Raw genomic sequence first — 27,821 nt, 5'->3', positions numbered from 1 at the left:
AGGCTGTTCCAATACTCCAGGCAGCTCTTCCATTACAACATCCATTTTAACGACGGGTAATTCCTCTTTATATGCTATAGCCATAGGATTTCTATAATTCTTCGAAATTGTTTCCATTGATTCCTTGCCTTTTTTTCCCAATATTCTGTCTGCTGTCACATTGTCATTCTGATGCAGGAGAAATGGCAGCTTTGTCTTGATACCATGCCTTGCAGTGACGAACTTGGACAACACATCTCCTTCTTTAACATTACAGACTGTCCCTTTTCTAATTGTTTTTGAGAGTCCACTTTGATCACATTTTAACTACCATAATACTGTCGCAAAACGGATCTGTAATGGGTGTAACCAAATTTAAATTATTCTTGCTAAGAAGTATACCGTTTTCGGCGTGATTTATGTTGCCAGAGTCAGTAGCAGAATTCGTCTGTTGGTCTTGTCTTCCTCCCTAATAACTGAGGTATGTTTAGCACTTTTGGAGGAATTCATGTTGACTCTTTCCACTACGACAGAAGACCAGCTGCGACTTTCTGGCTTTCTTTTATACTCTAAAGATCCAAGGTAGAGACACTTTTGGTTAAGTGATCTCCTGGTCATACATTCTAAATTGGGTTTTACTTGCAACCCAGTTGTTTACTCCTAGCATAGTTACGCTATTTTTGTGACAGATGTCCGTGGGAGGGAGGTAGACTGCCTGTTGCGAATACCATCCTTAATGCATGGGATACTACAGCACTATACCATACCATCTGGCAAATGTGCTGGTACTATTCCGTCCATAAGAATGATAATTGCAAGGGGCAGTCTCCCTCCCTCCCCACGAACATCCCAGTATATCCGGAGCTGAATTCTACACTGTCGTAAATAGCCCGACAGATCTGAGCTGGAGTGTGACGTCATAGGGCCAGTGCAAGTGTTCCAGCTCTGGAGCAGTGCACCAGAATTCTACACTGTTACAAACACCCCAACAGATCTGAAGTGGATTGTGATATCATAGAGCCCGTAGTAGTATGCCATGTCAGGCAGCATGACAATGCACAATTTTGAATTTTACACCAATTTATACTTTACATTTAGGACAAAGCTCTACATCCATAAGCAACACATTAGTCCAGTTGGGCTATGTTTTAATTTCTCGCAAAAAATTTGAATTTCCGGTCATTTTGACACTCCGGTCATTTTGACACTCCGGTCATTTTGACACTCCGGTCATTTTGACACTCCGGTCATTTTGACACTCCGGTCATTTTATAGATAGGGCAATGGGCCTTTGTCAGAGGGGGGGTGGTGATAAGAACTGAGAAAATCCCATGTCTCATCTATGAGGTCAGCACGCCCAAAAAACACAGCAGAACATCTCTTGTTATCCTAATCCTGTCTACGGGGATATCGGGAACAGCCAAGCAATAGGTGATCTAGACGCGCCTTTTTAATTCTGAATGAAGCAAGACGACATGTCACCGTGTCTCCGCAGAGAAGTAGGTCAGTGAGCCCCGCCTGCTGCGAACGCGTCACAAAAACCAGCTAGCTTCAGCGCCGGGCCGCAAGGGAAAAAAATGTATCGGAACGCGTTTTCTTCTGCCACCACGAAAAGCGACAAGGGAGTGCGACGTACTGAATCGCAATATGCTACGGGGCTACACATAAGCTGGAGAGGAACGAAGTTGGTACACTGTCCTGACACCTGAGCGTTATCCTCGACAGGGCCCTTGCATACAGGAGAGAAATCGTAAATTTTTAGGGGGGTATGTTATTTTACTTTGAATAAAAAAGTATCCAGTTTATTGGTTACAGAGATACAGAGTTTAGAATGTAATCAAAACACTCACAGAAGATTTTTAGAAAATGTGAATGATTAAGTTCAAAATTGATTTTCATAAATTCAACCTTCGACTTCCATGCACTTTCGAATTCTCTTAACAGCAACGCGTTTAGCTCTTGTGAAGTCGTCTCGGTGTCAATTCGTCTGGTGTCGTCTGCTTGTAGTCTTCGCCTTTTGAGCATCCCTGCAGGCAAAAATCTACAGGGTTAAAGCCATCCTCACACGGGACAAGTTAGCATACGTTGACGTGGAGCTGTAAAAGTTTTTGTACCTCACTTCCTCTTATGTCACGTTGAGGAGACATTGCAGCGCGTAAAACAAAATAAGTTCTGCGATGTTTTGGCACGTGCCACGCAAAGTTGAAGCAGTAAGAAGCAAGATCACACTCTGCGTTACAAGGAGAACTTGTGAGACGCCATGTCGCATTTGTCTCTTGTTAGTTGAAGCCGGTATTTGGTGGGTTTTATATGATAACTTACAAAGAATGTATGCTGTTTCTAAGCACCACCACATTGATGATCTCTCGAAAATGCATCGTCACTATACGACTAGTCGTCATAAAATGACGGGGAACGTCAAATTGGTGGTTAAAGAGTTTTCGTATTTAGTTATTTTCGAATTACAGCTTGCAAATTGTAAAATGTGCCGCTTTAAGCCAACGCACAGTGATGGTTCTAGAAACACGCAGTTCTTGGTAGGATTTTTTTTAATAATTAAATGTCAGTTAATAACATGTCGGTGATTAAAGCCTTCAGGAGATCGAAAGATGAAACTGAAAGGTCGTTTGTTATAAAAATTCAGTATATATTTTGGCAGCTTGTCGCCAGTGTACACTCATGCGTAAATTGATGACGGTTGACGCAGAAAAACAAATAGAAAGTCTTTTCAACAATAGAAATATACATAAAACGTGCTCTGTCTCGGAAACAATTCCGAATAGGGCACATGTTCATGTGAAGTTCTTTGTTTCAAATGAGCGTTCGTGTCATATCCCTGAATATTGACCATTCCTCGTCGGACCCGTGTGTAATGCAGTACTGTGCGAATACAACGATGGAAGTTAATGGTAAACATAAATCCTCTTGGAAAATTGTAGGTTCAAACTGGGTTGATAAACCACAAGTAATAAAACTAATAGCATTGGCAGTGTGCTATTGTGCCACGAGAATGGCACAAATCTGCGTATGCTGCAAAGGTGAGGCGCACATTGGAACAGTGGCCTGTAAACTGCGCCCTGAAAAGCTCGGGGAAAGTTCCACTAATCCTCCTGTCCGAACTCCGTAACTTGTCCTTCAGGTAGTAGAGCTGAGAATGCTTGCGTGGTTTACTGATGAAGACTGGAGGTGCTTCAACAAAGAACTGAATGCCAAAATTTGTATGATTGGGAGTAATCTAATTATATTTAACGTCGGAGGTTCAAAAATGGTACAAATGGCCCTGAGCATTATGGGACTTAACTTCTGAGGTCATCAGTACCCTAGAACTTAGAACTACTTAAACCTAACTAACCTAAGGACATCTCACACATCCATGCCCAAGGCAGGATTCGAACCTGCGACCGTAGCGGTCGCGCGGTTCCAGACTGAAGCGCCTAGAACCGCTCGGCCACTCCGGCCGGCCTACGTCGGAGCAATCACAAAATTTTTACTTAAACCAGATCTTCAAAATCTACAAAGAAAACATAAAAATTGAATTACAAACTCAGAATTCAAAACTCTTATCTCTTCTACTTCACACAGCTCTTCTACTTCACACAGCGAGCATTAAATTTTAACTATGGATCAGCATATGGCACTAGAAATGTACTTAAGATGTATTATAATGCTAACTAAACGGCCAAGGTTACGCTCGTGCAAGACGTTGAGGGGGAAAAAAAAACTCGACACATTATCATACCTGATATGATGTAGAAAAACAGCTGGCATTCAAAACGGCTTCCAGTCTTCTCGGACTGGATAAATACGGTTCCTGTATAGTTTTCAAGAAAATCTAATACCATCGTTTCTGCGCCGGCCGAAGTGACCGAGCGGTTCTAGGCGCTTCAGTCCGAAACCGCGCTGCTGCTACGGTCGCAGGTTCGAATCCAGCCTCGGGCATGGATGTGTGTGATGTCCGTCGTTCAGTTACGTTTAATTAGTTCTAAGTCTAGGGGACGTATGACCTCATATGTTAAGTCCCGTAGTGCTTAGAGCCATTTGAACCTCTCAGTTCCCTCTTCAGAATAAGATTGTGATCTAAAATAGAGATTTGCCATTTTTTCACAAGTGAATGCTGTTATAAGATATTGACTGAATATTGTGACCCAATACACAGTCATATGATGACTTGTAGTTTTCCTGCTCTGCCCTATCCTGCTTCCTAATATGTGCACGGCCTATAAAGTTGTTATGAGCGAAACATGCAGAATCATAACTGGATGTCTGTAACCTAATTATGCAGATAATTATGCATGTTGGTATTCTGATTGCTATGAGTTTATCTATCTATTGTCATTCTTTATTTGTAGTTCAAAAAATGGTTGAAATGGCCTTGAGCACTATGGGACTTAACGTCTGAGGTCATCAGTCCCCTAGAACTTAGAACTACTTAAACCTAACTAACCTAAGAACATCACACATCCATGCCCGAGGCAGGATTCGAACCTGCGACCGTAACAGTCGCGCGGTTCCGGACTGAAGCGCCTTGAACCGCTTGGCCACCGCGGCCGGCTTTATTTGTAGTTCGCTGTTGCTATTTGAGTTAACATATTGCCATTTGGAGATAGTGAGTGGAACTGTGGGCGCTAGAAAATGGAGTGTCTAGTGGAGAAATCGGAATATTTCATACATTCTTGGGTTTGAGTTGAATAGAGGGGTGATGGCAGTGGAGGCTTCAGAAACATTTACGCCGTGTATGGGGATAATGCCGTTGGACAGAACATGACATGAAAATGGTTTTCTCGTTTTAATGAGGATCATTTAGACATTTGTGACACACTATGTTCAGGACATTCAGTGTTTGACGAAGACCGTTTAAATGCATTAATCCACAATGGTCCACATCAGTGTACTCGAGAATTGGCAAATGTGATGAACTGTGAACATTCCACCATTGTACAAAATTTGCATGCAGTGGGGAAGGTTCAAAAATCGGATGTGTGGGAACTGCATGCTCGAAGTCAGAGTCACGAAAGTCAGCAGGTAGCCTTATGTGCACCTCTGCTTGCTCATCATCAGTTGGCTCGTGATCAACACTGGCCATTCCTATCCTATATCGTTACTGGTGTCTTTATGGTAACATAATGAAAAGAAAGAATGGTTGAGCCCAAACAGAGCAGCAACTGCTCGTCCAAAGACCTGCACACATCCATGAAAGATAATATTATGCAGGTGGCGGAACAGCAATGGTGTGGTGTACTATGAATTGCTTCCCCCAAAGTGTAAGCATCACTTGTGAGATTTATTGTAAACAACTGAGACATCTTGCAGATGCAATTCAAGAACAGATACCAGGAAGACTGCGTGAAGTGATGCATCTCCACGAGAACGCCCATTTGCATTCTGCTATAGTGAGGAAAAACACCATAGAGAAGTTGGTTTGGGAAATCATTCTGGAACCACCTCATTCACCTAATCGTGTGCCCTCAGATTTTAACCTATTCCACTCTCTGTCAATTAACCTCCACAGAACTACCTTTCCGGACGAAAATGAACCCCAGACAGGGCTCGACGAGTTTTTTGCCTCAAAACCATGTGATTCTACAGCTGCAGAATCGGAAACACCGCCCAAACAGGCCTTGAAGGGCCAATGATACCGACCAGCTGCCGTGTCATCCTGAGCCCTTAGGTGTTACCAGATTCGGATACGAAGGGGCATGTGGTCAGCTCACCGCTCTCCCAGCTGTTGTCAGTTTTCCTGACAGGTGCCACTACTTCTCAATCAAGTAGCTCCTCAGGTTGATCTCACAAGGGCAGAGTGCACCCCACTTGCCAACAGTATTCGGTAGACCCGGAAGTGACCCATCAAAGTGTTAGCCAAACGAGACAGCACTTAACTTCAGTGATCTGACGGGTTATAAATGTCAAGGAGAATGTATTATTAATGACTGAAGTCTCTATTTGTATCTGTTGTGTGTGTTAAATTCATGGAAAAATGCTACGAGCTTGTGCACCAACCTGATATAAAAGTAAAACATGGGACTATAGTAATGTGTAAAAGTGGAAATTAAACACGTGTTGTAACTTTTTAAAAACAATATTAATTTTATCATTTTTCATATATACAAGCTTGTTAACACACGGTGTTACTTTCATCGCAACTATTCGCCATATGGGAGTATTTAGCAAATAACTGTCTTTTGTACACATTAAATATCTGATGTATATGATCCGTGTTCACATGATGCTATGCAGCCATCCACCTTGACACCCACACAAACTTTGTCACATTATACATTGCACCACGACACTGAAAGCATTTTTAACATTACTGGTTACCTGAAATACTATTCAGTGTATAGCAAAACACACATCGTACACGATCGCTTTTGTAATACTTCGCTTTTTTTAACATATGCGTATATCTAGATTTAGTAGTTTGTGCTGTAGTGCCGAACACTATCTATTCAAATGGTAAAATGACTGCTGCTGACCTCGTGTTGGATGTATTCAGTGACGAGTAGACTCTCGATGTATGACAGATTTTCGCTTAAGCATCTCCACTCTGTTCTGTGAGGAACGGTCGTGAACTTCGGTAGCTCAGTTAGTACACCACATGCCTGTAAAGGGTAAAGGTTCGAAGTCCGAGCCTCGGAGTTTTAACGCGACTGGATGTTTCAATGATACTCCAGTTAGAACTTCAAAACTGGAGATCGGTACACCTGCGAACGCCTGGCAGACTTTCAAAAGTAGACGTACCGAATTCTGTAGAGGCTGGTGTTGTCACATCAACTGTTGTGCGTTGCGATGTAGAATGGGTGATGCTTGTTGGACGCTCCAGTGGCTGCCAATAATACATCATTAACACACTAACATTAAGGCCCTTCCACACGCATCAATTTAGTGTCCGACCGACCATTTTCGTGTCAACCTACACCTGTCCCGACAGACTGCTTTCAGCGACTACAGCGCCACCGTCTACTCTCGTCGATCGTAGCGCCACCCTGTTCCTATCGCTGGTAGCGAGTTCTTTATAGTAAGTTCAGGAGGCTATGTTGTATGAGGCACCGCTTGGTTTTACTGACAAACATAAACTAGGGTATGCTTTGTTGTAAAAACAATAAGGCAAAGTCGAAAGAAAGCTGTGGGCAAAGAAGTGTTTGAAACCTGATAGTCAAGGGAAGGCAGGATTCGGTTACGATTGTGGACGGGGCCGTAATCAGTTACTATTGGCTCTCTTTTACAGTTACACACATTTATTTTTAAAACAGTAATTCCAGACTCAAAAATAAATAAAAAATACCACACGTTATTAATGAAGGAATCAACAGCTGTGTAAAATAATAGTGTTTTCAGTGCGTTACAATTTAGCAAATCACCACAAAATACAGATACAGATAATGTTAAAAAAAAGCCACTGTGATCATGACTGAAGGCCTTACACGCCAGGAACAGCAATTATATAAAAAATTTAGAAACCTGTCGTAAAACAGCAAATAAAAGCAAAAGTTAATTAAAAGAAACAAGGAACTGACCATCAAAGGGTGAAAAAAGATGATGGTAACCTTGTTACACAACCCTTACCCTGCTAGGTTTATTCCAGAAGGCGACCGGAACTATTCACTAGACATATATAACCTTTAATGTTGGCATTACGAGGTATGGTAATAAATAATACAATAATAAAACACAATGACCAGTCACAGACTGTGCTCCAGGAATCGACATCTGAGAAGGTCCGGCAACAAACACTTTAGGAGCGATGACATAGGCAGCCAAGAGTTACATTCACTTCACAAGATGATAACTCAGACTAGTGGCAGTCTAACGAATGACTAATGATAATCTTCCTGAAGCTACCTGACGTCCAATAAACCAAATGCAACACTGAAACAAAACGCCAAAGCCAGAACTAGCAGACTGCACTACACCCCCAGAATACTGTGCTTAGAGCGCCCGGAACGAGAAAGGAATCACTACCACCAGATTAGAAGAATCACAAACGGCCTACAATCAAGAAAACTGTGAAAACTACACGCCTTACGGGACAACAGCGGCAAGGTGAGGAAACGTACACTGCCGTTACATGCACAACCCCCAGGGCAGGTAACTCGGCGTTAGAGGCCACCAGGCAGGAAAAATACCGCTGGTTGAACTTAACAAATTGTAACAAGCTGAACACAGTAAATAGTAATAAGAAGTCGAGGAAAGCTAATCAGATCCGCTTTCCCCAAGCACTCCACTCGATGCTCTTCGCCTCGGTGACAAGAACCCAGGTCGCTGGAGTATCGCGAGATGTCCCAATGGTGGAGGTTTGAATTGAAATGCACTCATCTTAAAGCTTGCAGGATCTGGTTTACAACGAGGTCGTGCACCCTCGTGACCACAGCCCTTCCATCTGGCAGTCCGTGCGCCCCGCCAGCGGACCTGGCTCCTCCTGAGTCCCCAACCAAACTGGCCCACCCACACGACCCGGAAACAGGACGACGTCGCCCCAGAGATAGGGAAACAGTTACTACACAACGATAACCGCCCCTGCTGCCACTAGCGGACAGGCAACGCTTGCAAAACCAAGTGGCGCCAGTCAACACGAGAAGAAGACAAACAACCGCAATTATGCCAACTAAACGATACCGTCTGGCCTACAACAGAGGCGGAAACCTACAAACAGCACCAACGCGAGCCGCAACACGGCTCAGTGCTTAATGCAAGGAAAGAAATTCACCTACACTCTAGTACGTAATGATTCTCGTAATTATCTGAGAGTTGGTGAAACATGCTTTTCGGAGCTGCTGAATATCATCAAACCATTTTTAACTATAAAGAACACAATCATGAGAGAGGATGTAAGCCGCGAGGAGACACTGTTAGCTACATTACGGTTTATGACCAATGGCAGAAGTGACCAGGACCTCAAATTCAGTGCACGCCTCTTGCGATACAGGGGGGAAAAATTTCGTCAGTTGCCAAGCTTGTTATTTCAGTTTTCAGTGCTCTTCACTCCGCTCCTTTAACAAATTCGCCTCATATTTGAGTCTAGGAGTTCCTAGAACAGTCTTGCTAAACTTTTACAAAGAAAGTTTACATTGTACATTTTAATTTTTCCCTTTGTTCCATTTGAACTCGAATCTAATGTTCCTCCACTTAGTCAAAATATTACTCTCAAGAGTGAAGCTCACCCAGCATTTTACCTGACTGTTATCTACAGTTTCTAAGTCATTACTTAAAAGTCATTACTTACTTACTGGCATAATGTTTTCTTATAGCCCACCCACACTCAAGTTTACAATCACATTTGTTACTCACCTAGTTAAATCTCTCTCTCCCTCTCTCCCCCTCCCTCTCTCCCCCTCCCTCTCTCCCCCTCCCTCTCTCCCCCTCCCTCTCTCCCCCTCCCTCTCTCCCCCTCCCTCTCTCCCCCTCCCTCTCTCCCCCTCCCTCTCTCCCCCTCCCTCTCTCCCCCTCCCTCTCTCCCCCTCCCTCTCTCCCCCTCCCTCTCTCCCCCTCCCTCTCTCCCCCTCCCTCTCTCCCCCTCCCTCTCTCCCCCTCCCTCTCTCCCCCTCCCTCTCTCCCCCTCCCTCTCTCCCCCTCCCTCTCTCCCCCTCCCTCTCTCCCCCTCCCTCTCTCCCCCTCCCTCTCTCCCCCTCCCTCTCTCCCCCTCCCTCTCTCCCCCTCCCTCTCTCCCCCTCCCTCTCTCCCCCTCCCTCTCTCCCCCTCCCTCTCTCCCCCTCCCTCTCTCCCCCTCCCTCTCTCCCCCTCCCTCTCTCCCCCTCCCTCTCTCCCCCTCTCCCTCCCCCCCCCCTCTCTCTCTCTCTCGATTCTTATTGATAAACCAATAAACCAATTAACTTCTCTCGTTCTCCTATTAAACCATCATATCATGTAAAATAAAATTGCAAAATTCTTTCTCCTCGGCAAATCATTCCACATCAAATGGTTCTCTTTGGTTATTTCCATTGTTCGGTATCTTTCTGTGATTCTCAGATGGCTTTTAACCAGCTGTTCCAGTATTTCATTTGTAACTTTCTTCGAAGTAAATGTTTCCCTTACATTTCCCAAAGACACACATCCTTAAAACTACGCTTATGCAAAAACTGCTTCTGGTCACACACTGACTCCGCCTTCCAGTAACATGCTTTGTTATACCTTTCATTTCCACAACAAATTATCTAGTGCTCTTCGGCACTGCCCGCATCTCGTGGTCGTGCGGTAGCGTTCTCGCTTCCCACGCCCGGGTTCCCGGGTTAGATTCCCGGCGGGGTCAGGGATTTTCTCTGCCTCATGATGGCTGGGTGTTGTGTGCTGTCCTTAGGTTAGTTAGGTTTAAGTAGTTCTAAGTTCTAGGGGACTGATGACCATAGATGTTAAGTCCCATAGTGCTCAGAGCCATTTGAACCAGCCATTTCTCTTCGGCACTCTACCGTTGAATTGAGTCTGTGATGTCGTACGCAGTTTATGTGGTTCTACTTTCATAATAATAATTTTACGACGTTCTAAAAAGCACACCTGTCGCCTTTGGCTGAAATAATGTCTCCCCAAGTTTGACTGTGCATTTAAGAACAATTACACAATGTTTATTCGTACTCTCATTACGTGTAACATTAAAAGTGTCGTCAATTTTTACCCTGATCCTCAGCCACACTTTTCGGAAAGGATCCAACCTTGTAGGCTCGATTATTGGCTTCTAGATTATTGGCCTTAAAAAGAATTTTTTCTCCCCCTCTTTTTCACTACCCTTTATGGAGAAGGCGGCGCCAGCAAAAATGGCGACGAATCTGTGTCCTTTAAAAATAAATTTCGCATTTTTCCAATTTGGCTTTTGTATAATACAGCAGATAATAACGGCAGCCGAACGATCTGAGTCACCGTGTCACGGTCCGCGCGGCTGCCCCGTCGGAGGTTCGAGTCCTCCCCTCGGGCTTCGGTGTTTGTGTGTTGTCCTTAGGGTAAGTTAGTTTAAGTTAGATTACGTAGTGTGTAAGCTTAGGGACCTAGGACCTCAACAGATTGGTCCTATAGCATCTTACCACACATATTTCCAAAAAAAAATCACGGCCATAAATGGTAGTTGGTGAATGACGCAACCTGCCACAAATACTATTTAAAAAGTTTTATTTATTAGCCGTAATCTGTTTCGGACTACCTTGCCCATCTTCAGGTGGGTGATATTTTCAGTTAAATAGATGTTTTGATCAACAGCATGCCGTCTGCTCCTTCACTGCCCAATAATACACTCCTGGAAATTGAAATAAGAACACCGTGAATTCATTGTCCCAGGAAGGGGAAATTCCTGGGGTCAGATACATCACATGATCACACTGACAGAACCACAGGCACATAGACACAGGCAACAGAGCATGCACAATGTCGGCACTAGTACAGTGTATATCCACCTTTCGCAGCAGTGCAGGCTGCTATTCTCCCATGGAGACGATCGTAGAGATGCTGGATGTAGTCCTGTGGAACGGCTTGCCATGCCATTTCCACCTGGCGCCTCAGTTGGACCAGCGTTCGTGCTGGACGTGCAGACCGCGTGAGACGACGCTTCATCCAGTCCCAAACATGCTCAATGGGGGACAGATCCGGAGATCTTGCTGGCCAGGGTAGTTGACTTACACCTTCTAGAGCACCCCCAGGGGGTCCACAACTCTTTTGTGGATACGTGCGTAGCGAGCACGGGACCCCGAGCTAATGTGGCCTTCCTTCCTTTCCGGGCTGCATACCTTCCCATTCCGCATCCTTCCCCATCCCTATCTTCGCCCCTCCTCCCCTCACCTCTGGCTCTTTCCTTCCCTTTCTCCCCATCTGGGAGTATGGTTTGTGCCTACGTCCGGAGACGGACGCTCGTAAATGTACTGCATTCTTTGCCTTCCTTGCTTTTATGTCTTCTTCCTTCCTTTGTCCTTCTCTGTCTTCTTCCTTCCTTTGTCCTTCTCTGTCTTCTTCCTTCCTTTGTCCTTCTCTTTTCCTTACCTCTTCTCTTTCCCTTTTCTCCGCTGCAGCGTTTGAGACCTCTCTTCCTTCCTTTCCCTTTCTCTTTCTTCCTCCCTGTGCGTGTCTGAAGGCCGACCCACGCCCTTCGTGCGTAGCCGGTGACGGGGTAACGCGTAATTCCCCGCCCCGGGTAGACAGGTAGGACACGTACGTACCCCCTGGTAACGGCCAGGCCCAGGGAGGGGTGATTACCCGAGCTGATACCTTCCGAAAATGCCGATTGGTCCCTCCGTCCGTTTGTCGGGAGGTGTGACCTGAGGTGTGAACAATCACCTAAGGCGGGAGTGTCCTCAGAGAGGGCCCCCACAAGGGAGGAGCGCGCCATCGGAGACGCCGGTAATCATGGGGGATTCTTCCGCAATGGTTTCCTCACCTTCCACTAAGTCTGCTCACAAACGTAAGTATACTGAGTCTCAACCACAGACGATTCTTCCATCGTTGCCACAGTTCCTTGTTGTTTCTCGGTCTGATGAAGGTCACGACTTCTCCACGGTCAACCCTTTCATTATTCAGAAAGGTGTCGACGCAATAGCAGGTCCTGTAAAGTCTTGTTCCAGATTACGGAATGGCACCCTGTTGTTAGAAACACACAGTGCCCTCCAGGCACAAAAATTGCTGCGTACTTCTCTGCTCCACACCTTCCCTGTCCGGGTGGAACCGCACCGTACCTTAAATTCCTCGCGTGGAGTCGTTTATACACGCTCCCTCGATGGATTGTCTGACGAAGAAATTCAGCACTATCTGTCTGACCAGGGCGTAACGGCAGTTCATAGAGTAATGAAACGGGTTGACATGAACATCATTCCAACCCGCACTGTCTTCTTGACATTTGACACAGTTCAACTCCCATCGAAAATCAAGGCAGGCTATGAGATAATTTCCGTTCGCCCTTACGTCCCAAACCCTACGCGTTGCTATCGATGTCAGCGGTTCAATCACACCAGCCAGTCCTGTTCCAATCCAGCCAAATGTGTAACGTGTGGCAAGGATGCCCATGAGGGTGCTTGTCCACCTCCATCCCCTCGCTGCATCAACTGTATGGGTGACCACGCAGCTTCCTCTCGAGATTGCCCCGTTTTTAAGGACGAGAAGCTCATCCAGGAAATAAGGGTGCGACCTTTGCTGCTCGAAAATTATTCGCCAGTCGCAAGCCCACCGTGCCTCAGACAGGAAAATACAGCGCTGTCCTTGCTTCTCCTCGGCCAACAAAGGAGGCGGCCACGCAGACTTGCGACCTCACCTTTAGTACCACGGTCGTCAGATCGGCCAACGCAAAGATCGCTCGATCAACCTCACCACTTTCGCCTGCCCACTCTATGGCTCACCCTTCGTCGGGTTCTGCTACATCTCGAGCCCAAAAGTCGGACGCCAAGTCTTCGAAAAAAGAGCATACTCGTGAAGAGTTTTTACGTACCGCAACTTCACAACCATCGGTTCCTTCTTCATCTAAACCACATTCTTCCAAGAAGGCTACAAAGAAACCCAGTTCCTCTCCTTCTCCGCCAAGGCGTGCCCCCTCTACAGCACCACCTGGCGGAAATCGCCCTCGGCCATCTTCTGTGTCGCCGAGGCGCACTGCTGGTGGCCGGTCAACCGGCCGATCGCTGGTGGCAGGAGCTGCTCCTGACCAACCTATGGATCAGGATCTTCTGCCTTCGGCTGACTGCCATTCCATGCTGTCGGTCGCTAGCTCCGAGCAGTCTTTGACTTGACAGCAACTTTGGTCACAGTCCTCCATTTTCTGTTCACCCCATGTCCATTATCCACTGGAATATCCGCGGCATTCGAGCCAATAGGGATGAATTGTCGATCCTCTTAAGATCCTACTCGCCGGTCATCTTCTGTCTTCAGGAAACGAAGCTGCGTCCCCATGACCGCTTTGTTCTCCCTCATTTTCAGTCCGTCCGATATGATCTCCCCTCTGTTGAAGGCTCTCCAGCCCATGGAGGACTCATGATTCTTCTCCATGATACTCTCCATTATTACCTAATCCCCTTAAACACTTCCTTCCAAGCTGTCGCCGTCCGTCTTTCCCTTTCCGGATACACGCTCTCTCTTCGTACTGTATACATTCCATCGTCCACACCAATGGCACGAGCTGATCTCCTTCATCTTCTTGGTCAGCTTCCACCCCCCTATTTGCTGGTTGGGGACTTCAATGCCCACCACCCGCTTTGGGGATCTCCACATCCTTGTCCACGTGGCTCCATATTGCTAGACGTCTTCCACCAAGCGGATCTCGTTTGCCTCAACACTGGGGTCCCCACATTTTTGTCTGCCTCCACGACAACCTTATCTCATTTGGACCTTGCGGTCGGTACTGTTCCGCTAGCTCGGCGCTTCGAATGGTTCGCCCTTGATGATACACACTCGAGTGACCACTTTCCATGTGTCCTCAGACTGCAGCCTCAACTGCCATATATGCGCCCGCGACACTGGAAGTTTGCCCAAGCCGATTGGACACTTTTTTCGTCTCTCGCGACATTCGATGACCGTCGCTTTCCCAGCGTCGACGATGAGGTCACACATATTACCGACGTTATCCTTACAGCTGCGGAACGTTCAATACCACGCACCTCCGAATTGCCCCGGCGCCCCCCAGTTCCTTGGTGGAACGAGGCATGCCGTGATGCAATACGTGAGCGGCGACGTGCTCTTCGCATTTTCCGTCACCATCCTACTTTGGCCAACTGTATCCGCTATAAGCAGCTCCGTGCGCGATGCCGTCGCGTCATCCGCGATAGCAAGAAGGCAAGCTGGAAATTCTTTATTAGCTCATTTAACACCTTCACTCCCTCCTCGGAAGTTTGGAGTCGGCTTCGACGGTTCTCAGGCGCGCCTAGTTTCTCCCCGGTCTCTGGGCTCACTGTCGCGCATGATACCTTAGTGGACCCCGTCGCAATTTCTAACTCGTTGGGTCAGCACTTTGCTGAGATTTCGAGCTCTTCAAATTACCCGCCAGCGTTTCTCCCGAAGAAACGTGCAGCGGAAGTGCGACCTCTTGCTTTCTCCTCTCAAAATCACGAAAGCTACAATACTGTTTTCTCCGTGCGGGAACTCCAACATGCCCTCTCATCTTCTCGCTCCTCCGCCCCGGGACCGGATGGTATCCATGTCCAAATGTTGCTGCATTTATCAACCCCTAGTCTGCGTTACCTCCTTCGCCTTTATAATCGAATTTGGACCGACAGTACCTTTCCCAAACGGTGGCGGGAAGCTATTGTCGTTCCTGTTCCGAAACCTGGAAAGGACAAACATCTCCCCTCTAGCTATCGCCCCATTTCTCTCACGAGTAGTGTCTGTAAGGTTTGGGAGCGTATGGTGAATTACCGTTTAGCTTGGTGGCTGGAATCCCGCAGTCTTTTAACACCAGCCCAATGCGGATTCCGGAAGCATCGTTCTGCAGTTGACCATCTTGTTGCTCTCTCCACTTATATCATGAACAATTTTCTCCGGAAACGCCAAACGGTAGCAATATTTTTCGATCTGGAGAGAGCATACGATACCTGTTGGAGGACAGGCATCCTCCGCACACTGTTCTCTTGGGGCTTTCGAGGCCGGCTGCCCCTTTTTCTTCGCGAATTTATGGCAGAGCGCACTTTTAGGGTGCGGGTGAACACTACTCTCTCCCGTACTTTCTCCCAAGAAAACGGGGTACCCCCGGGATCCGTGCTGAGTGTTGTACTGTTTGCCATCGCCATAAATCCAATTATGGATTGTCTCCTTCCTGATGTCTCGGGCTCCCTCTTTGTGGACGATTTTGCGATCTACTACAGCTCTCAACGGACCAGCCTTCTTGAACGACGTCTTCAAGGATGTCTCGATCGCCTCCACTCGTGGAGCATCGAAACCGGCTTCCGTTTCTCACCCAGTAAGACCGTTTGTGTCAATTTTTGGCGACGTAAGGAGTTTCTTCCGCCCTCCTTACATCTAGGTCCTGTCAACCTTCCGTTTTCAGACGTCGCTAAATTCTTGGGTCTTATGTTTGACAGAAAACTGTGCTGGTCCTCCCACGTCTCCTATCTTTCGGCTCGCTGTCTGCGATCGCTTAACACCCTCCGTGTCCTGAATGGTACCTCCTGGGGAGCGGACCGAGTGGTCCTTCTCCGCCTCTATCGCGCCTTAGTGCGCTCAAAATTGGATTACGGAAGCATAGTCTACTCCTCTGCTCGGCCGTCTATTCTTCGGCGTCTCGACTCTATCCACCACCGTGGATTACGTTTAGTGTCTGGAGCTTTTTACACTAGCCCTGTGGAAAGCCTTTATGCTGAGACTGCTGAACCTCCGCTGTCCAATCGGCGAGCAGTCCTCCTGAGTCGTTATGCTAGCCATCTGTCTTCCATGCCTGCTAATCCAGCCCATGACCTTTTTTTCGACGCCTCCTTTGATGTAGGGTATGCAGGCCGCTCCTCCTCCCTACTACCCCCGGGAGTCCGCTTCCGTCAATTGCTCGATTCTCTTTCCTGCCGCTTTCCGAAAACCTTTTTGACAACTTGGGGTACAGCACCGCCTTGGCTCCGTCCCCGGATCTGCCTGCTCCGTGACCTTTGTCAATTTCCCAAGGATGGTACCCCTACACTTGTTTATCGTCGGGCATTTGCTGCTCTATGTGCACAAATGACGGACGCCACGTTTATTTACACCGACGGCTCGAAAACATCATTAGGTGTAGGGAGTGCCTATATTGTTGGCGACACCCCAAATCGCTTTCGACTTCCCGACCAGTGTTCGGTTTATACTGCGGAGCTTTACGCTGTTCTCCAGGCTGTCCACTACATCCGCCGCCATCAGCGGATACAGTACGTTATCTGCTCAGATTCTCTCAGCTCTCTCCTCAGTCTCCAAGCTCTTTACCCTGTGAACCCTCTGGTCCACCGGATTCAGGACTGTCTGCGCTTGCTCCACCTGGGGGGCGTCTCGGTGGCGTTCCTCTGGCTCCCGGGACACGCTGGTATCTGTGGGAATGAGGCGGCCGATATGGCGGCCAAGGCTGCAGTCTCTCTTCCTCGGCCAGCTATTCAGTCGCTTCCCTTCACCGATCTACGGAGCGGTTTATGTCGCCAAGTTGCTCATTTATGGTATGCGCATTGGTCAACACTTCCCCGTAATAAATTGCGGGAAGTGAAAGCCCTTCCTTGCGCTTGGACTTCTTCCTCCCGAACGCGTCGTCGGGAGGAGGTAACTTTAGCTCGACTCCGGATAGGGCACTGTCTTTTTAGCCATAGACATCTTTTAAGCGGTGATCCTCCTCCACTCTGTCCCCACTGCTCTCAGCCGTGGACGGTCAGACACCTTTTAATTGAATGCCCCTATTTTAATCCGTTACGTTCCCGTCTACAGCTATCGCCTGATCTATCGTCGATTTTAGCAGATGACACGCGCTCAGCCGACCGCGTTCTCCAGTTTATTAGTGACAGTGAAATGACGTCAGTCATTTGAAGTTTTTTTTTTTTTTTTGGGACAACCACCCCGTCTGTACTGGATTTTTAAGCATTCTTTCTACTTTTAGTTTCTCCAATTTTATGAGTTTGTTTCCATTGCTGCTGGTTTTCAATTTCGGTTTTTTACTGTCTTAAGTCACGGGCTGGGCGCTAATGACCATAGCAGTTTTGCGCCCTATAACCACAACCAAAAAAAAAAAAAAAAAAAAAAAAAAACCTTCTAGAGCACGTTGGGTGGCACGGGATACATGCGGACGTGCATTGTCCTGTTGGAACAGCAAGTTCCCTTGCCGGTCTAGGAATGGTAGAACGATGGGTTCGATGACAGTTTGGATGTACCGTGCACTATTCAGTGTCCCCTCGACGATCACCAGTGGTGTACGGCCAGTGTAGGAGATCGCTCCCCACACCATGATGCCGGGTGTTGGCCCTGTGTGCCTCGGTCGTATGCAGTCCTGATTGTGGCGCTCACCTGCACGGCGCCAAACACGCATACGACCATCATTGGCACCAAGGCAGAAGCGACTCTCATCGCTGAAGACGACACGTCTCCATTCGTCCCTCCATTCACGCCTGTCGCGACACCACTGGAGGCGGGCTGCACGATGTTGGGGCGTGAGCGGAAGACGGCCTAACGGTGTGCGGGACCGTAGCCCAGCTTCATGGAGACGGTTGCGAATGGTCCTCGCCGATACCACAGGAGCAACAGTGTCCCTAATTTGCTGGGAAGTGGCGGTGCGGTCCCCTACGGCACTGTGTAGGATCCTACGGTCTTGGCGTGCATCCGTGCGTCGCTGCGGTCCGGTCCCAGGTCGACGGGCACGTGCACCTTCCACCGACCACTGGCGACAACATCGATGTACTGTGGAGACCTCACGCCCCACGTGTTGAGCAATTCGGCGGTACGTCCACCCGGCCTCCCGCATGCCCACTATACGCCCTCGCTCAAAGTCCGTCAACTGCACATACGGTTCACGTCCACGCTGTCGCGGCATGCTACCAGTGTTAAAGACTGCGATAGAGCTCCGTATGCCACGGCAAACTGGCTGACACTGACGGCGGCGGTGCACAAATGCTGCGCAGCTAGCGCCATTCGACGGCCAACACCGCGGTTCCTGGTGTGTCCGCTGTGCCGTGCGTGTGATCATTGCTTGTACAGCCCTCTCGCAGTGTCCGGAGCAAGTATGGTGGGTCTGACACACCGGTGTCAATGTGTTCTTTTTTCCATTTCCAGGAGTGTATTTGAATATTTAGTGCCGCTTTATAACTAGTTTGATTAATAAAACAAGCTAAAATGCTTGCATTTATTTAGACATAATGTGAAATAGTTGTATTCATTTAAATAAGTTCCAGTAGATGGCAACTGCTTTGTTTTTCCTAATACAGTAGTGTGTTAGGTCACTTGTGCCACCATTGACACGCAAAGTAAACTTGCGCTATATAATGCATAAAATGTAGGCATGTAGTCATTTCTATGAGAGATAAGTTAGGTTTTAATAAAAGGTTAGAGGAACATGAACCTGCAGTCAATTACTCTAATTAATACATGATCGGTAAATCATCAGCAACGGATTAGCTTGTGCTAATGTTAATGGTAGCCACTGACCACCTATTTCTCATCATTGTTAAAAGTAAGGAACCGGGTTGTTTCATACGCATTAATGTGTCTGCGATACCTATTGTTTATACGTCACAAAAGAGCGCTTTGATGGATTGTGCGATTTTCAGGGAATGGTTTATGGAAGTTTCTGCACCCTCTGTAGAAGCTTATCGGTTAAAGACTGGCAAAAGGGATAAAACGCTACAGGTCATTGACAGCGTACTAACTCAACCATCATCTGATATCTTAACGAAAAGGACGAGTTCATAAAAGTGACATTTCTTCCATTTCCTCCACGTAAAGTAAACTGCTTATTATAGCACATGAATCCAGACGTTTCTAAGACTTTCAAAAGTAATTACAGAAAAGACTTGTTACCTAAGTTATTGTTGGAAAGAGGAGGGAGGAGAAAGTCTGGTATGAGATCATAAATACACTCCTGGAAATTGAAATAAGAACACCGTGAATTCATTGTCCCAGGAAGGGGAAACTTTATTGACACATTCCTGGGGTCAGATACATCACATGATCACACTGACAGAACCACAGGCACATAGACACAGGCAACAGAGCATGCACAATGTCGGCACTAGTACAGTGTATATCCACCTTTCGCAGCAATGCAGGCTGCTATTCTCCCATGGAGAGGATCGTAGAGATGCTGGATGCAGTCCTGTGGAACGGCTTGCCATGCTATTTCCACCTGGCGCCTCAGTTGGACCAGCGTTCGTGCTGGACGTGCAGACCGCGTGAGACGACGCTTCATCCAGTCCCAAACATGCTCAATGGGGGACAGATCCGGAGATCTTGCTGGCCAGTGTAGTTGACTTACACCTTCTAGAGCACGTTGGGTGGCACGGGATACATGTGGACGTGCATTGTCCTGTTGGAACAGCAAGTTCCCTTGCCGGTCTAGGAATGGTAGAACGATGGGTTCGATGACGGTTTGGATGTACCGTGCACTATTCAGTGTCCCCTCGACGATCACCAGTGGTGTACGGCCAGTGTAGGAGATCGCTCCCCACACCATGAAGCCGGGTGTTGGCCCTGTGTGCCTCGGTCGTATGCAGTCCTGATTGTGGCGCTCATCTGCACGGCGCCAAACACGCATACGACCATCATTGGCACCAAGGCAGAAGCGACTCTCATCGCTGAAGACGACACGTCTCCATTCGTCCCTCCATTCACGCCTGTCGCGACACCACTGGAGGCGGGCTGCACGATGTTGGGGCGTGAGCGGAAGACGGCCTAACGGTGTGCGGGACCGTAGCCCAGCTTCATGGAGACGGTTGCGAATGGTCCTCGCCGATACCCCAGGAGCAACAGTGTCCCTAATTTGCTGGGAAGTGGCGGTGCGGTCCCCTACGGCACTGCGTAGGATCCTACGGTCTTGGCGTGCATCCGTGCGTCGCTGCGGTCCGGTCCCAGGTCGACGTGCACGTGCACCTTCCGCCGACCACTGGCGACAACATCAATGTACTGTGGAGACCTCACGCCCCACGTGTTGAGCAATTCGGCGGTACGTCCACCCGGCCTCCCGCATGCCCACTATACGCCCTCGCTCAAAGTCCGTCAACTGCACATACGGTTCACGTCCACGCTGTCGCGGCATGCTACCAGTGTTAAAGACTGCGATGGAGCTCCGTATGCCACGGCAAACTGGCTGACACTGACGGCGGCGGTGCACAAATGCTGCGCAGCTAGCGCCATTCGACGGCCAACACCGCGGTTCCTGGTGTGTCCGCTGTGCCGTGCGTGTGATCATTGCTTGTACAGCCCTCTCGCAGTGTCCGGAGCAAGTATGGTGGGTCTGACACACCGGTGTCAATGTGTTCTTTTTTCCATTTCCAGGAGTGTATATTGGATTGAAAATGCGTCCTACATGATCAGAACAGCATGGGGTAGTGTAAAGAAACAAAATTTTTAAAAAATCCTGGAGTAAAATTTTGGGTGTATGGGAAAGTTCTCAATGTCTAATAGAAAATGATGATCAGAATGATATGTCCAGAAAATTCATAATGCTACAAGAGCTCGGTGACTATGAATCTGATGAAGACGACATTCAGGAAAGGTTGAGTGTCGAGGACGCAGATCCAGGGCACCAAACCATGCAGGAAAGCGAAACCGTAAACCTCACTGATAAACCTGATGTCGCCAGCATCAACTAATGGTCCAGAAAATGAAGATGAAAATACACCAGCTGGTTCTGAAGCATTTACTTGCTTAGATACTGCCTTTCGACGGGTTGAGTCTCAAAATGAAAGCGACCAGTGTGAAATAACTGCCCTGAAAAAAGTGCGTGACGTAGCTGCTCATAAACAGGTTGGCGTGCATTGATAAACCAAAATTAAAGATTTTTAAGTGTTAATGCTATACACATATACTGCATATGCAAAATGCGTATGTAACACACATTTTTTGTATACTAGATACTACATACATTCGTGCAGTATTTGCCTTTGTAATAATGAGAGATTCATGTTGTTATAAACGTATGTATTTTTTATTGGTAAGTTGGTAAATAAAAGTATGAGGTTAGATTATCCGAATATTCTGGATTGCCAAACACCCAAGTCTCCCAATTAGTCCGGATAATCGACGCTCTACTAGAATTCCAGGATCGATAGGTCTAGCTTTGTCAGAGGTAGTCGGTCGTGCCGCGGGAGTATATGTGTTGCACACACATGCATTCCCTTCAACGACGCTTTCAATTTTCGTATTTTCTGTTAAAGCTGCTGTGTCTGCATTCATAGGCTGTACTTGCCTAGACATACCCGCATGGCTCGTTTGCATTGAGCTATTAGCGCTGCCAAAGGTCGCAACGCTTCCAGCGTTTCGGACTCATTCGTGGTTGACAATCTATTACATAAAACCTAACAAACAACAAGAGAGATGACGGTGCAGACATTTGGTTAAACGACTAGCACACATTTATTACAACATAATTTTCCACCTCAGGGGCTACTCGTAGCTATCATTAGCACATACATAAACACAATAAATCATACTTCTTGCCCACAACTAACTGCATTGCCCAATCCGAACGGTACAAGCTGACATACGCAATCTTTGAGCTTCATCGGTTCTCGTTTCCTTCATCCTATACATGCAAATTTAAAAAAAAAAAACGTCGAATCTCCACAATCCTTGCAGTCAAACAAAAGCAAAACAAACAAAAAATTACACTCACCATACTGCATGTCGCCAAATCTGCTATCCTATAGTAGTCTAGCCATTTTCTTAAAGGATGGCAGCGGGCACGTTTCCTCTGTCAGCAAAATATAGTGTGTACAGGAAGTTCTTACGCCAAATGTACAGGCCAGGGTTGTAACGTCTACTTGTTGTGGGTTGCAGTGTGGAGTGCGTTGATGCCCGGAATGTTCCAGCAGACGCTGATAAAAGTTCATTTGGAAACTAACATTTATTCGTCCAAAATACATGTCTGCGAACCGCAGTGTGTGGTTAGAAGTGGCGCCTGCCACGCTTAAGTGCGCTGACGCTCACGCGCGCTGCTGTCTCGGATGCTGGAGCGGTAGAGGCACAGACTCGACGTCCAGTGACGTCACGGGTCGCTGGCTGCATGTCGGCCGCTGTTGGCCACACTGCCTCAGGCCTTTAAGGGGGGTAGGACGTCAAACGGGCCGACTTCGAGGAGAGGCACCACAGGACATTTTAATTTGCACTATCGATACTTCTACAAATAAATTCATGAGACTTTGTCAGCATGACCAGGAAGGATTCAGGGTTCACACTCATAGCAGTGGAAGTTCTATAACATGAAAAAATAATATTTTTTAAATGTGAAATTTCATGATTTTTTTCACTTACTGTTGGCTGCATTTGTTGCTAAAGGTACACTTTTCTTCATAAGTAAGAGAGATTCTTCGATGAATTTTGCACAGCTTACAAACCATACTTACAGGTGTATGAAAGTCGAGAATTTATTTAATGTACGGAAAAATGAATAGGCTGTTAAGTTTTAAACTTCGTGTTTAGAGAAAACTCGAATTTTATAGTTAATTATCTCAATTTTTACCACAGTTTTCAACAGATTTGGGAAATTCTTGAGTTTCATACACCTGTAAGTATGGTTTGTATGCTGTGCAAAATTCATCGAAGAATCTCTTACTTATGAAGAAAAGTGTACCTACCGCAACAAATGCAGCCAATACCAAGTGAAAAAATGATGAAATTTCACATGTAAAAATTTTGTTTTGTTATGTTTTTGAACTTCCTCTGCTATGAGTGTGAATCCTGAATCCTTCCTGGTCATGCTGACAAAGTTTTATGAATTTATTTGTAAAAGTATAGACAGTGGCGCCTCTCATGCTCCAAGTCGGCCCGTTTCACGTCCTACCCCCCCCCCCCCCCCCTTAACAGCTTGGCGGAGAGCGCAACCAGGACGCTCTAAATGACAACGTGAACCCTGCCGCTGTTAGCTCCCTCTTGCTCTTCACGGAGTGTGTTACTTTGAGCCAAGTTGTGGTCTCCAACAAGAGTATGGCCCACAGCATCAAAGTACGCCCACAGGAACGGAAAGCAGTTTGTGGCCATGGCACACCCCCACCGTTGAAGACTACTGACCGCTACCTGGACCCTCTGGTTAGGCCTCCAGAAGGGCTATTGGTTGATATCACCCACAGGTCTTGACTCGAACGGCAGCACTGTGGCTTGCAGGTACAATGCACTCCATGTAGGACTCGCTGTTCCATCAGAGATCGAAGATGGTCTCGACGAGCAGAGGATAGACGAACACGGGTCACTCTCCTGAGCTGGATTTGTTACAGAATAGTAGCCAACAACTGGAACAGGAATAATAATTATACAGGATCTGTGTGGCATACGTTGCTATTAAGAGGCAACCATGACTTCACTTGGCCTGCTTTTTTCGACCTATCAGTTTTCCAAACACTCCAGCTGAAAGTCTCATCCTTGTCTTTCAGAAGCAATGGTGGACATATTTTGGAGTGTCAGTATTCTGAGTAGTTATTCTTGCATCCGAGTTACACCTTCTTTGCATGGTCAACACAATGAAAACTCCCTCCTCCCTCGTGTGTTGCCATTCTGATGTATTGGTGCTTTGTACACAGAGCTCTTATGGTGTCTATCAATTAACTCTTGTATTTTGGTTGTATTAAATACATCATCAGCAGGCCTTCCTTGTTGGCCTTCTGCCCAGCTGTTCAATACTGTCCTGCTCTGCCGACCTCTTACTTTACCGGTGAAGACTTCTAGACTTTTACTCGATTGCTAAATCTGTTATTTCAGGATGTTTCATCACATCAGAAGTTGGAAATATGAAAAGAGCACATCAGAAGTTGGAAATGCGAAAAGACACATCTGCATTTGCTGAACACCTAATAAAGTATGTACATAAACATCTAACATAGAACATACCATGAAATTATTAGGATGAACAATTACAACAGAAAACTCCCTAACATTACAGGGAAACTTTCACATGCAAACTGCCTTTGCAGTGAACAAGAAAGTGATAAGTGACCAAATTAATATAAGTAATAAGTCGTCGATCGTGTTAGCCACTAAAACAATAACAGGAGATACAGAACATAACCAGACTACCTAGGAACAAATTCCCCCCTACACACACACACACACACACACACACAATTAAATTACACAGACGCAGCAGCACAGAACACAAATTAAAAACACGGAGTGACAGATGGCAACACTACATACTGTAAACACAACAAATCAAAACAGTGAAAAGTGGAAGATACGTGTTAGTAGGTTGTGTTCCAAAAATGAACAGCATAGAGACAGAAGTGATGACACTTTCTGCAGGACCTGGCCATTTTGCAGGACGATGCTCAAGCACGTACAGTGCAAGCTGCTACTGATTTGTTTGACTGATGGGGCTGCTAAGTGCTATACCGCCTACTGCACTTCTGACAACCCCTCGTGAGTTCAGCTAGATTTCTAAACTGAAGGAAACACATCACGGCATTCGCTTCAGAACTGCTATAAATTCGTCGGGCAATAGACCGCGCCGCTCGAACTGTCAACACAACTGGCACTGCTAAAAGTATCCTACGACTTCCACATCGCTGGCAACGGGTTATACACAACGCTAGTGACTACTTTGATGGTCAGTAAAACTTTGAAACACGTATCTATTTTGTACGAGTTGTAAATAAATACTTGCAACTATTAAAGTTCCAACCTTCGTACATAGGCAACATCATTGTCACGTTCACAGGAAGTTTTCTCCCTTGAGGAAGAGTTAATGACTAACTAGCTTCCTCAGGCTGCCGTTGATGGGTCATCGTCATAGACATAGAGGACGTGTAGATAGCTGGACGTGAGAGAGAGTGGGAACTTTATCAAAATATTGTTTTCCGCACACACAGCTTCTTGGTAGTTATTTCCATTCCTCCTGTAGAGAATGGTAGCGAGTGGATAGAAACGGTTTGCTTTGCAGAAATTTGAGAGGAATGTGACACGTCATAATGACCCTGAAGATTGCACCTTGAAATGTTTTTTGTCTGCCGGTTGTTGTTTTTTAAAACTTCAAATTGACCTGTTTGAGACAGTGTCGCCCATCTTCAGATTTGTTAAACAATAAAAAAATTATGGTTGGGTTGTACTCCTGTGTTTACGGTACTGCAGAGGGCAGTTTTTTCTACCTAATTAAAATACAAACGTTGCGTAACGTATCAGTTCCCCTAATTACAGAATAAGCAGTGTTACCGGAAAATACCATCAGTTACACTCTGATATTAAAGCGAAACTTGTACGTCATCGCCTTATATTAAAATTTATGACAAATATGATATGTCTAAAAAGCCGTTGTGTTAATGAGCACCCTCTCTCTACATGTACTAACGGGTTTAGGAATACAGGCTTGAAATAATGTGAATTAGTGACTGTTCCGGATCCAGTTGCAGAATGCCTGTCTAAAGGTTTCCAGAGGCAAAAAAAAATTATTTTCAGCATTTCGCATAATTATTGACAGATTTAAATAGGTATAATCTTATGTTACCAGTTTATCAGTAATAAGGCAAGTATTAGAAACTGCTCTTTGCCTTGAGACAGTGTAACTGATGGAGCTCAAATAATCGTACTTTGTTATCCAATTTTGGAGACTGAGAGTACTTAGCGACTTCAAACAAACTTTACGTAAAATTTCAAACCTTGTCAAAACTTTTTCTCGCTAACACCCATCACAAAATGATCGAAGGACAAAACTTGATCGCTTACTACATTTGTGCTATTCGTACAGCAAGACTTCAGCATCAGACAGGACGTTGTAATTTAATTTCTTCTTTGCTGCCAATACTATTCATAACAAAGTTTGGAGACGATAGTCACGCACACTACTGAATGTACCTGCAAAATTATATCATTGTGCGACACATAGTCCAGGAAACACGTCATAGACATTTAGATGCGAGAAAAACGTGTTTTTGTTTAAAATGAAAATCCAATTACCCAGACTATATTCATCTAGTGTTTCATAATAAGGGCACTCATAGACTTACACCAAACGTTAAGCGTTATTTCAGACTTGTTCTAAACGTTTTCCGCTTACACGCTTAACGACAAATATTGACGACACAATAACTCACTTGTAAAGTAATCAGACGTCTGAAGCTGTTTATACATGGGACTTCGATTCTTTAAAGAATCGGGGGTTTACTAGTTTATACCTGCAAAATTCCAGAATATTATTATCATTATTATTTTAGTATGCAGAACAGTACAGTACATTTATTTACAAATTTAAAACATACCTACAATATATAAACAAAGCTTGGTACATGTCAAACTGATTTTGAGGTCCAAAATCCAGCAAACTTGATTGCTGCAACAGTTGCTGAAAACAGATCCTCCGGCGTGCAGGCTTCAGGGAACTCCGGGCTGACACAAAGGTGTTCAGCATCTTGAAGTTATCCACAGGCGCAGGTTGCATCTCCAGTAACGTAGCCCCGCCGCTTCAAGTTTTGTTTGCACCACCTCACTCCAGTTCGCAATGTGTTCAGAGTCTTGCACGTCAGGTAGGGTAGCTGGAAACCAGCCGCGGGCTCCTCCTTCAGGTTTTTCCTATTACTTCCTGTTGTCTTGTTACATCACACTTACGTTCGGCAACCGGAAGGTGATGATGCAGTGACTTCATTTGTTCGAGGAAAGCTGTTTCTCGACTTCAGTTTAGGATATGATACTTCACTTCCAGACACGGGATGCCTGGAATCATTTCCCCCTTTTTTCCTTTTTTTAGCCCCTGTCGCTGTTCTTAGTTTTTAATATCCAGGGGTGCTATGCCCATTAAATGGCAGATTATGTCAGCTCAGTTGGTCGTAGGCACCAGAGCATTAAACTAGCACAACAGAGGATTTCATAGATTTACAAACAAATTTTATTAAAAAGAAATGGTTAAAGACTTTCAAGAACGTGCCCGACCTTCGTTTCCATTAAAACTGTCGTAGAGGGAAGTGCGTAAATGCCGGGCCGAAAGTAGCTCCACGGTGCGGTTTCTACCGTCGTTTCAAACGCTTGAGTGCGCGGTGGATCCCGCAGCAGACGTGTGGTAAAAGCGCCCCGTCCCGTCCCAACACAGTGCGCTAGTATAGATCAAAACGAATTGAAACAGGGCCACACTGCCAGAAACTGGTCAGTTTGATATAACCAAGACAGCGACCGACAGGCGGAAAATAAGTGTATTTTCTACTAAAAGGATTGCGAAAAAATCCGTGCCAACAAATGTCAGATTTTGGTATGGTCTGTTGTTGTGTACATAGTTCCGCGTAGTCAGCGCGTACACAACTTTCCCACTAGAGCGCGCCCCGCTAAGCACAACAGCGCAG

At 46.3% G+C, this 27,821-nt stretch overlaps 1 protein-coding gene across 1 annotated transcript in view; it reads left to right on the top strand.

The window, feature by feature from the left end:
* The window catches only part of LOC126095464 (G1/S-specific cyclin-D2-like), a 197,532-nt gene that overhangs the window by 29,824 nt on the left and 139,887 nt on the right, over positions 1–27,821 (top strand). The window lies entirely within an intron of this gene.

The sequence above is a fragment of the Schistocerca cancellata genome, chromosome 8, assembly GCF_023864275.1.
Source record: "Schistocerca cancellata isolate TAMUIC-IGC-003103 chromosome 8, iqSchCanc2.1, whole genome shotgun sequence".
NCBI classification, from domain to species: Eukaryota; Metazoa; Arthropoda; class Insecta; order Orthoptera; family Acrididae; genus Schistocerca; species Schistocerca cancellata.
The sequence above is the reverse complement of the archived record's forward strand: the minus strand, read 5'-3'. Positions and strand labels throughout refer to the sequence as shown.